The 11,198-nt window shown below is 42.1% G+C and overlaps 1 pseudogene; it reads right to left on the bottom strand.

The window, feature by feature from the left end:
* Nucleotides 1-7,007: 7,007 nt before the first annotated feature.
* On the bottom strand, nt 7,008-10,628 carry LOC136141737 (large ribosomal subunit protein uL14-like; annotated as a pseudogene).
* Between the last annotated feature and the right edge of the window lie 570 nt (nt 10,629-11,198).

The following is an 11,198-nucleotide window of genomic DNA, read 5'->3' as shown; positions in this document are numbered from 1 at the left end:
AATACATTAAGGAGGAAATCACAGTGAATCATAGGCTGTTAGAGTTTAAGCAGTCCTCAGAGACCGTCTGTTCCAAGCCCTCATTTTAGGGTGGGGGAGCTGAGGTCCATGCATGTTATGTAAGGTCACAGAGCGCCATAATGACTCAGATTCCTGCTCTGTGAACGTAACTCTCTGGGAGAATGTTAGGCACTTGTGAGTATTTCATTCATTTTTTTTTCACCCACTAGGGTACTCTTGGGTGCTTTGAAATAGTAATTTCCCTACAGTAATCTTGAGCACAGAGGCTATCATACTGTGCAGAAATTAAGCTGGCCTTTAGGAATTACTCAAAACGGTCTAGGGTCTGGGATACTCAACCTTATAGCTCCAGAAATTCAATTTTGATCACTTACCAAGAAATGAACGGCGCTGGGGAATTGACGGATGCAATACTGACTTATGTACCATAAAGATAAATGTGCTTCTCTATGAAAAGTTGGAATTAGTGGGTGAATGAACTCTGTAAAACGTGTAATTCTGTGCATGGAAATTACATTGGTGACAAGAATAAGGTAATTATAATTGTTGTCATGCCTCATGGTTAGGTCCATGCCGAAATCCCAGTTACGGCTAAAGCATCTTTATTAACATTGTGGCCTGACATGATATTCATATCTTCTTTGGGGACAAATGAAGAGTTTGTAGAAACTACCCTGTTTTGAGTAGCGGGGAACTTAGCCAATCCTTGCTGTACACGGTCTGGTAGTGAGAAGCATTCTGATTTAAGACTCCAAAGACATGGGTTCTAGTCTCAGTTGTACTGTTGTGTAAGTACTATAACCCTGGGAAAGTCAAGAGATTGCTCTGAGCTTTAACTTTCTCATCTCTGAAATGTGGAAATGGATCTTGGTGAATTCCAAAGTATTTTCCAAAGCTCACAGTCTGAAACTTCAAGGAGCATTCCTTTTCTAGACACCACAAGCCCTTATCTTCTTGACTCCCTGCTTTGTATTGACACCAGTCATGGTATTTCCATTGATTTGTCATAATTTAATGAGACACAGTATCTTAGTCAAGATCTTCTAGAGGGCAGGTTATCTGGCAATAGGAGGGATAAGGTCCTCCTTTAAAGTTGCCCCAGAGACCAAACTTCTGCAGCCTGTGTATGTTGGACATTGCCTTTCCGGCACCTACCATTCTTGTTTTGCAATTTCTCTAGTGCCCTCAGAGGCAGCCACCATGCTCCACAGTTGTAACACTTCTCGTTGCTCTCAAATTGATGGAGTTCCATGAGGACTTGCTCTCACGTGGACTTGGCCTCCACGCACACTGCATCTCAGCTGACCACTGGTGAAGCTGAAGCAGAGTTGATGCCACTGCTTACCAGAAGTTATTACCATCTTGTTGAATGCTATGGACTGAATGTTTGTGTCCCTTCACATTCATGTGTTGAAGCCCTGATCCCCAATGTGATGGTATTTGGAGGTGGGACCTTTGGGAGATAAATGGATTTAAATGAGGTCATGTGGATGGAGCCCCTTGATGGGATTAGTGCCCTTATAAGAACAGGAAGAGACAGAAGGACCTCTCTCTCTCTTTGCCTCTCTCTGTCTCTCTGTCTGTCTCTGTCTCTCTGTCTATCCGTCTATCTTTCTCTCTCCATGCATGCACAAGGAAAGGCATGTGAGGACATACCCAGAAAGAAGGCTTTCACCAAGAACCCAACCATGGTGGCACCCTCACCCTGATGTCAGACTTCCAGCCTCTAGAACCAGGAGAAATAAGTTTGTTGTTTAAGCCACCCAGTCCATGGTACTTACTATAGCCTCCCAATCTAAGACACATACATCCATAAAGGGCTCCAACTGCTTTTGGGTAGATGAGCAATCCTACTGCAGAGTTCCATCTAAAGGGCCTGCTTTTTAGAAGCACTCTGGCACCAATTGTCTTAGCCTGGGTCTCCCATGAAGCAGAGCCCAAGGAGAATCTCAATCTGTTCTCAGTTTACTTGGGAGTTTCAAGGTTAAGGGTATAGATGAAGGGAAAGTATGAGAGAAGGAAACACGGGAAGCATGGTCCTCTTGTTACTGCACTGGCTGCCACTTCACCAAGAGCTGGGAGAGAGGCAGTGGGTTTGTGGGCAGGTGTGTTTCTTGGAGTGTGGGATTGTGAATGTGTGCAAGTGGGAAAATCACACACTCAGCTCAGAGTGATACACAGAGGGGAGAAAGAAGGCTCACCTGTGCACTTGGTTTCTTCTCACCTCACCTCTCCCATTGGCTGCACCCGCCCCCCCAAGGGCAGGTGGTTTCTCCCAGACTCCTCTGTTGTACCTTCTGATGCTGTGGGTGCCTCTGAGGATACCACATGCCATCCGATGGTGGGCCCGTTCATCTACACCCAGAACGCCAGGGTAGGCATGTGGGGCGTGAGGGTCTTGAGGCCCAGGGCTCAGTCAGACGGTCACCATTTGGAAAGCATGGCAAGATGCGACAGAGGAGATGGTGCAGTTCCAGACTCGGGTGGACTCTTCAGAAACAAGGAAGACTTTGAAAAACTCTAAAAATGCACGTGGCATTTTTGTTTACACAATAGCTCAAGTCCCAGAGCTCTACTGGCCAGCGTAGAGCTGATAATAACACTGTATCGTACACTTAAAAATGTGCTAAGAGGGTAGTTCTTATGGTGAGTGTTCTTATCACAAAAAATAATTATAAACGAAGAGGGCAGGAGGAAATGTTTGGAGGGGATGGATGCTTACAGCAGAGATGGTGGTGATGGTTTCAGAGAGTGTACTTATCCCCGAAGTGTCAAGTTACATACATTCAGTATGTACAGTTCTTCGTATGTCAGTCATACCTTAGTAAAATGGTTTATTATGTTATTATTACTATTATTATTTTCAATGAATTGCTTTGTAGTTAATGGAGCAATCTCATCACGGGTCATATCTTGTTTGTTTTAACCTGGAGACAGTTAATCCAGGATGATCTGGTTAGTTCCACCAGGAGAGATAGCTGTTTGGCTGCCTTAATTTGAAGTTGTCTTTCTGACCAGTTCCTTCTTTTCCTGAAAGTGTGATAATAGATAAAGATCAGCAGAGTAAATGTGTGAAAACTAGGATATAGACTTACCTGTGAGGTCTTAAAAGAGTCAGCATCTTTCGCTGTGCCTCAGTTACTCACTGTAAGTCAGATGCAAATGCTGAAGACCCCTGCGTTTTCTGCAGACTCAGGCATCTAATGCCTCCTTGTCATTTGTACACCTGGTGGCTCCTCACTCTTGGGACTCTGGGATTTTGACTTTAGGCTGAAGTCTGCTGATGGACTGAATAAAATGCTTGGTTTTCTTAGAATGTTAGCACATAAAGAGATCTTAATGCAAACCCTTCATTCGAGAGATGAGGGTATTAGGGGCTAAAGAATTTCTGACTATCCCAAATATATGCGGTGCTTCTCTTAGAAAATCCTTCTTTTTCTTATGGTTTAGGGAGGAAATATGCCATCACCTTTCCCCAAGTAGCAAAGAGTCAGCCAGCTGTGTGGAAGAACCAATAAAAAGATATTTTTGTCTTTTAATATGAAAATTATCTTGTACCTAAATATCTCCCTTAAATGATAAGCACATGAAGTCTGAGGACTTTAAGAGTAAAGTGAAAGATGATGGCCATCCAGACAGCATGAAGTGAAATCATAAGAAATATAAAATCTCACTCCCACCCCCAGTCTTCCTAAATCACCTTTCCTCTTGGTAATAGGCTCGGGACTGAGTTGGAAGATTTTCAAGAAGACAAAATCAGATAATGCCATTCTCTTTTCCAGAGAAATAGCTGTACATTTCCTCTGGCTGAAAATTCCCATCAGCCAATGGATTTTGCCAATATCAATATTGATAAAAAAGAATATTATCCCCAAACTCTACAGTTCTAGAAGATGAAAGGGGATGATATTCTGAGAAATTGGTTTCTAGGGCTTTAAATTGTGTGTGTAGTACGTGTGTGTGTGCGCGCGCACGCATGTGAAATAGGGTAGGATATATATCTAGAGAGAGAAGAGAAAGAGGTGGTATGTATAGGGTGCTGACAGTAATGTCATCAATTAACAGAATCTGTAGATTGAAAGTGATCTTAGAGGTCATCTAGACGAATCTTCCAATTTCAATGGAGATCAAAGTGAGGCTCAGAGAAGTGGCTTGATAATTAGGAACATACACACAATGACCATTTAATTTTCGAGTCTTGAAGCCTTCTGCTTTAATTTTTGCTAGGGTGTGAAAAAATAGTCACGCATAAAGGAATAATTAATGAGCAAAGAGAAAGTCTCCATCCAATAAAGGAATAGAGGCATGTATTCTGCCCATGTTTTATAACTTCTTTCTCCAGCTCCTTCTGCTGCATTATTTAAATGGTAGAAACCGTCTCCCTGAGAGTTGGTGTATTGAATTTTCCTGCACGTGTTCTGAGAGATTGAGTTCATTTGACTGTTGATTCCTTAGTGCAGCGAGGTATCCCAGAAAGAGATGCAGAGGTAATTTAATTGAAGACCTTAGCTTCCATTTTGGCCCTTCTTTTCAGATGCCCATGTAGTATTCCAGCATAGCCATGGTATCCTGCGGACTCAAAGTGAAAAATACGTTACCGGGGCTCACAAACTTTACGCTCACGTAGTACAGTTTTATAGCATGGTTCAGTTGATCACAAAATAAAAAGGACCCAAGCAGTACACTCTGGAGAATGTGACTTGCAACTGTAACCATTAGGGAGAAAAGTGCCCAGATATCCACGGAGTTGTGGGAAAGAGAATCTCTTACAGCATCAGGGTGACTTAGCAGGGACTCCTGTGTCTGTGTGGTGATGTGCTGCTCCTGGAATATTCTGGGCCCAGTCCTTCTACTCTGCAAAACCCTTTTGTTGATGACTCAGCACTTATTATTTATTTTAAACATTGATTTACATAGATCTCAATTCAGTCCCTTTGTGAAAAGTCCCACCTGTGTTTTGTAGCCAGCTAAATCTTTTAAAAAGTACTTTTAGGTACATTTATATGTATCTACATACATCATGCACACATATACCTATGTAATTACGTACAAACACATATTTATATACACACACATACATATATGAACTAAAAATAAACTAGATTATTCATTTGCTTGGGTACTTTTGAAAAATAGTTGACGAGATATTCCTGAAGTCAGGGCGATACTGGAAAATTCCACCAGAGGGCAAGTCCAAAACCAGGTTTTTGTGGGAATGGGCAGACGTGGCTATTGGGGACACCAAAGAGCTTGAAACTTTTCAGTGAAATAACTAACCCTTACTTTCCCCACACGTTGGATTTCGCCTCTGCAATTACCGCCCTGCAATGGAGTTCTGTTCAGTTAACAATCCCTGATGAGAGGCTGATTAGGACAGGCCTGCATGTAGCTACCTGGATCCCCATCCCTGCCAGCCCAGCCTTCACACCCTGTGGACCACTTGTCCACACACGATGCTCTTCCACACCGCCGAATCCCCCAGCGAGGCCGCTTCCTGAGGATGGGTTTTCCTCTCGCCAGCCCATTCACAGCATTTGCTCAGAGCCAGTCTACTAAAGAGAGACATTCTGGGGCTTCCCTGGTGGCGCAGTGACTGAGAATCTGCCTGCCGATGCAGGGGACATGGGTTCGAGCCCTGGTCTGGGAAGATCCCACATGCCGCGGAGCAACTAGGCCTGTGAGCCACAACTACTGAGCCTGCGCGTCTGGAGCCTGTGCTCCGCAACGAGAGAGGCCGCGATAGTGAGAGGTCCACGCACCGCAATGAAGAGTGGGCCCTATTTGCTGCAACTGGAGAAAGCCCTCACACAGAAACGAAGACCCAACACAGCCATAAATTAATTAATTAATAATAATTTTTTTTTTAAAAAAAGAGACATTCTGGGCCCCAGAGGACAGGAATACGTGCTCGGCTGTCTGGTGGAGTCCCATAAGTAACAATGCTGGTCCACGTGGGTGGGCTTTTGGGGTATAGTTTTCCTAGAAAAAAGAACTGATGAGCGGAAGTCGCGCAAAAGTATGACCCACGTCTGAGGGCCTTGAGTGGTAAAGCCACCATTTTAGGTCAAAAGAGGTTTCAAGGAAGGAATGAGCAAAAAGAGGGCGTCAAGGAGATGTGGAGAGGACTGAGTCGGGAGTTATGCCAACAGTGCTGCCAGTGATCAAGGCAGGACTCATAAACCAGCAGTTCAAACCACGGGACCCGGCTAGCGTGAAAGCAAACACGTTTGCCTCGAGGTGAGGTACTGGACGTAATCATTAAATGAAGTTCTTATATCTACATAAATGAGTACATAGATAGATATACACACATACACCTAGATGGTTTATACATATACAACATATATACATACAAACATTTATATTTGGGAGGGAAAGGGGGGCAAGGAGAGAGGGGAGGATGGAGAGAAGAGAACGAGACTGCCGATCACGTGCAAGGCTACTCAGGAGACCTTTCCTATTTAACCACTGGCACAAAAGTGACTTCCCTCCCTTGTTAAAATTAACATTTGCCTTTAGGTCCTTACCTTTCCTCAAGTTCACAGCTCTCCTCTGAGGCAGCTGAGGGCAAAACTGCATGAACTAAAGGTCAGGAGAACTATTTCCACGGCTTCCACCCTCCATCTCCACCGTGGGGACACAGGGACTTGTGTGGCGCAGCTGGGGGGCTGCGCTTCGGGGCTGGAGGGCAGATGGAAGGACATGGTCCAGGGAGAAAGGGGAGGATTTGCTGCAACAGAATATCAGAGTGGAACCTCACGCCTCACCTCAGGACAATATTGACACATATACACACAGAAATTAAAAAAAAAAAATCGGGTAAAGTCAGACATCATCACTGACATATTGATTATTCTCATTCCATCGGAGACCTGGGTCTCCCACGGAACTGCCGACCTCCGCGCTGCCCATCATCCTGCAGGTTATCGTCTCTACACCGCCTCCGTCTGCGTCTCCCAATTCCACACCGACCGTGGGAGTCAACCTCATCTCAAATACTCCACCTTTTTCCTGAACGTTCCTTTCTCCTTGCCTCGAATGGAGCCTGGCTGTTCTCTGAGACACAGGGAACTCCTGCTGAATCCCTTTAAAGATGCACCGTTTTCACTTCTGAACCTCACACAGCTTAAGTGTGGGACATCGGCCCCTGCCCTTTTTGTTTCCATGCTGGTTCTAGACCATTCTTTATAGCTATAAAATTAAATATATATATTAAATAGATTATATTAAAATTATATTAAATAATTTTAAATTAAAATATATTAAAATTAAATATATGTGTATATATAACTTCATAAAATTGCATCTGAATTATAAAAACAATATAATAGTATGATTCACACATTCACGTAGGTATTGCAGTATTTTTTTTTAATATCTGTATTGGAGCATAATTGCTTTACAATGGTGCGTTAGTTTCTGCTGTATAACAAAGTGAATCAGTTATACATATACATATATCCCCATATCTCCTCCCTCTTGCGTCTCCCTCCCTCCCTCCCACCCTATCCCACCCCTCTAGGTGTTAACAGAGCACCAAGCTGATCTCCCTGTGCTGTGCGGCTGCTTCCCACTAGCTATCTGTTTTACGTTTGGTAGTGTATATATGTCCGTGCCACTCTCTCACTTCGTCCCAGCTTACCCTGCCCCCTCCCCGTGTCCTCAAGTCCATTCTCTACGTCTGTGTCTTTATTCCTGTCCTGCCCCTAGGTTCTTCAGAACGTTTTTTTTTTAGATTCCATATGTATGTCAGCATACGGTATTTGTTTTTCTCTTTCTGAGTTACTTCACTCTGTATGACAGTCTCTAGATCCATCCATCTCACTGCAAATAACTCAATTTTGTTTCTTTTTATGGCTGGTATTGAGTATTAAATAGAAACAGAAGTTACCAGTCCTTCTTAACTCCAGTCTCATCTTTAATTTTTGTTCTGTTTTGTTGTTCTTCTGATAATATAACTCTATATAGCATGTGTGTACCTCTATTTCTTTATAACTAATTTTATATAACATTTAAAGATCCTTCTCAATGAAAGATGAAGAAATTGTGCTACTTCTGCCTAACTCGCTCCTACCTTTCTGTGTTTTTTCATTGCCTTATTCTTTTTTAGTGTTTTATTGGTTATATTTATCACTATGTAATTCTTCATTTCTTCTTTGATCTACTTAAGAGAGTACATCAATTTCCCCACTAAGTAAGAAGAATAAGTTAATGTCCTTCTAATATTTTCTTCTTGTCCTTTCCAAGTCCAAACTTTTCTGTGAAAATATTTCTACCACGTCAGAGTTTATAACGTTTGCATTTTGTACTGTGCTGTAATCAGTGCTTTGATATTTTGTCTGTAGATTGGAAAAAATAGCTGGAATGCTGTCATTCTGCTCTACATAAATATTATTTGTTGCAAAGTCACATAGCAGGATTGGACCTGTAGGGCATCCAGTGTCGTTCAACAGTTCAACACCATCAACTCTCTGATGTGTAACGCTGAACACCTGAGAAAAATCTCACAGTGATGTACTTGATTGGCTGCTCGAAAGCCCACCACATTTTAGATTTAAAATAATAACAATAGTAATAATAACAACAAAAATGACAACAACTGTGAGCCTCAGTTTTGAAGAATAGGCACTTGGAATAATACAGGTTGTTAATAGCTGAGCATCCCCCTCTTGGTTAAGTTCTGGATGCTTTGCTGTTGCCATGGAAGCAGGAGCTCCTCTGAGAGAAGGAGGTTCTTTATCACTTCCCTGGGACACACATCATGAATGTCTGCTGGACTTCTAAGCACCTGCCCCCACCCCCATGACCACAGTGGCTTCCTTAGTTACTAAACTTAGGACTTTCCACTGCACTAGGCCAAAAAAGTCAAGACCCTGTTACCAGAGGAAAATCTCATTGGCTCCCAATGCTTGTATTTAGCTGTGATTTTATTTGTCCATGAAGAAGAACTGAGGATTTATGGAAACTTTTGCTGAAAGGTCTATCAGCGTTGACTGACTGGAAGATCTTCAAAAAGTGCTCCAAGATCTTCCAGACGTTGTGCTGTCCCAAATCAGGGTCATGGATACTCTAGCAGTGAAAGCTGCAAAAGACACCAATATTAGTGCCCATATATATAAAAAAAAAAAAATCCCATGAGGACAACTAGGGGAAACTGGAAATGGTTAAGAAGTCAGTGCTTGTTTGTTCGTGTGTTTCTTCTCTTGGTTGCACTTATTGGCAGGAATGGAACAAAACAATAGAATTAAACATGTTAAGGGTCCATATTGGGTCTCTTCCTTGCTCTATCAAGCAAAGCAAGGCAGCATGCTGTTTTTTCCTTATGATAAAATGCTTGCTCATTTTACAAAATACAGGAACCATGGATAAGCAGAAAGACATGAAAAACTCCCAAAAGCCCACCATGCAGAGATAATCTGTTAATATTTTAATTTAATGATAATAATGTCCATTGATTTATTCTGACAATGAGTTCATAATACAGATTTTGTCAAATTGCTTTTTCCCTTAAAAATACTGTTTGAGGGCTTCCCTGGTGGCGCAGTGGTTGAGAGTCCGTCTGCCGATGCAGGGGACACGGGTTCATGCCCCGGTCCGGGAAGATCCCACATGCCGCGGAGCGGCTGGGCCCGTGAGCCATGGCCACTGAACCTGCACGTCCGGAGCCTGTGCTCCACAACGGGAGAGGCTACAACAGTGAGAGGCCCACATACCACAAAAAAAAAAAAAAAAAAAATACTGTTTGATAATTTTCAGGTCAATATAATTTCAAATTAATAATTTACTCCTTCAATTTATAGTCTAATAAAGACATAGGATTCTATTCTATGTATATATCATAACTTTTAACCAATATTTTATCACTGGACATTTCATTTTTAATAGTACTTAACATACTGTTATGTATTTTGCACACGTACATTATGATTTCCTTAAAGCAATTCCTAGAAGCAAAATTTCTAGTTCACAAGCTTTGTTGTTTTGTTTTTAACATATTGTAAAATGGCCCTTGAACTTTGAGTTTTACCAGCGCAGTGTAAGGTTGCATTTTTTATATCCCTCTGAATGGCGAGCATTAGAAATATTTATTTTTATAGAAGAAATTTAGTCATATTTTATTTATTAGTTCTTTCTTTTTTGGAGCAAATGATTTTTATTATTATTTTTTTCTTTTCCAAATACACGGAAGCATCAGTGCCAGCATCGGATGCAATCCTGGGCCACAGGTCGGCACATTCCTTTGCAGCTGGTCCTGTGAGGGCAGAACCTTTCATCTCGCCTTCATTGTTTACTATGACCCCCGCGTTATCTTCAAAATAAAGAAACACACCATCTTTTCTCCGGTATGACTTTCATTGTCGAATTACCACGGCTGGATGTACCTTCTTTCTGAGCTCTGCTTTGCCTTTCTTGACGGTGGCCATCACCGTGTCACCCACACCAGCAGCAGGAAGTCCATTCAGTCGTCCCTTGATCCCCTTCACAGAGATGATATACAGATTTTTGGCTCCTGTGTTGTCAGCACAGTTGATCACAGCTCCAACCGGAAGACCCAAGGAAATCCGGAATTTCGCACCAGAGGACCCACCACGTCCTCGCTTCAACATCTTGAACACCAAAAAGGGACAAAAACAAACAAACAAAAAAAACTTGACTAGTTCTTAAAGCTAGTTTTAGTTTAATTGGTTTTCTAGGTTCCAAAACAAAAAGTGGCATTAAAAACTTATACTTGAGCAATGATCATTACACCATTACCCGAAGAGGGACAAACTATGAAATGCAGCTTCAATTTTGTGTTAATATTTTCAGGATCCTTCCTTAGCCTAATTCTTGTCCTTCACCCTTTTTTTGGGGGGAGGGGATGCAACACAAGGACACACAAGATTCAATACTCTCAGATTCTGGAATAATCCTGTAAATCCATCCACAGGGATGAAGCCTTATTGAATGATAAGCCTTTATTTAAAATTTATCAGTACTTGCGTTGTTTGTGTTTGTTACCAGTAACGTCTTCGCATTTTACGAGACAAGCAGGAGGCTTAAGCAAATGAAACTTATCAAGAACAATTAAGTTTCAGGAAAGTATTTACTCTCTAAAGCCTTATGATCAAGCAGGGTATGTAGCTGCCCATTCCAAGTCCCAGTCAGGCCAGTCCTCTTCTTTTGATTTTGTTTAC

Source organism: Phocoena phocoena, chromosome 21 (assembly GCF_963924675.1).
Source record: "Phocoena phocoena chromosome 21, mPhoPho1.1, whole genome shotgun sequence".
In the NCBI taxonomy this organism is placed as follows: Eukaryota; Metazoa; Chordata; class Mammalia; order Artiodactyla; family Phocoenidae; genus Phocoena; species Phocoena phocoena.
This window is presented reverse-complemented; position numbering and strand designations above follow the sequence as displayed.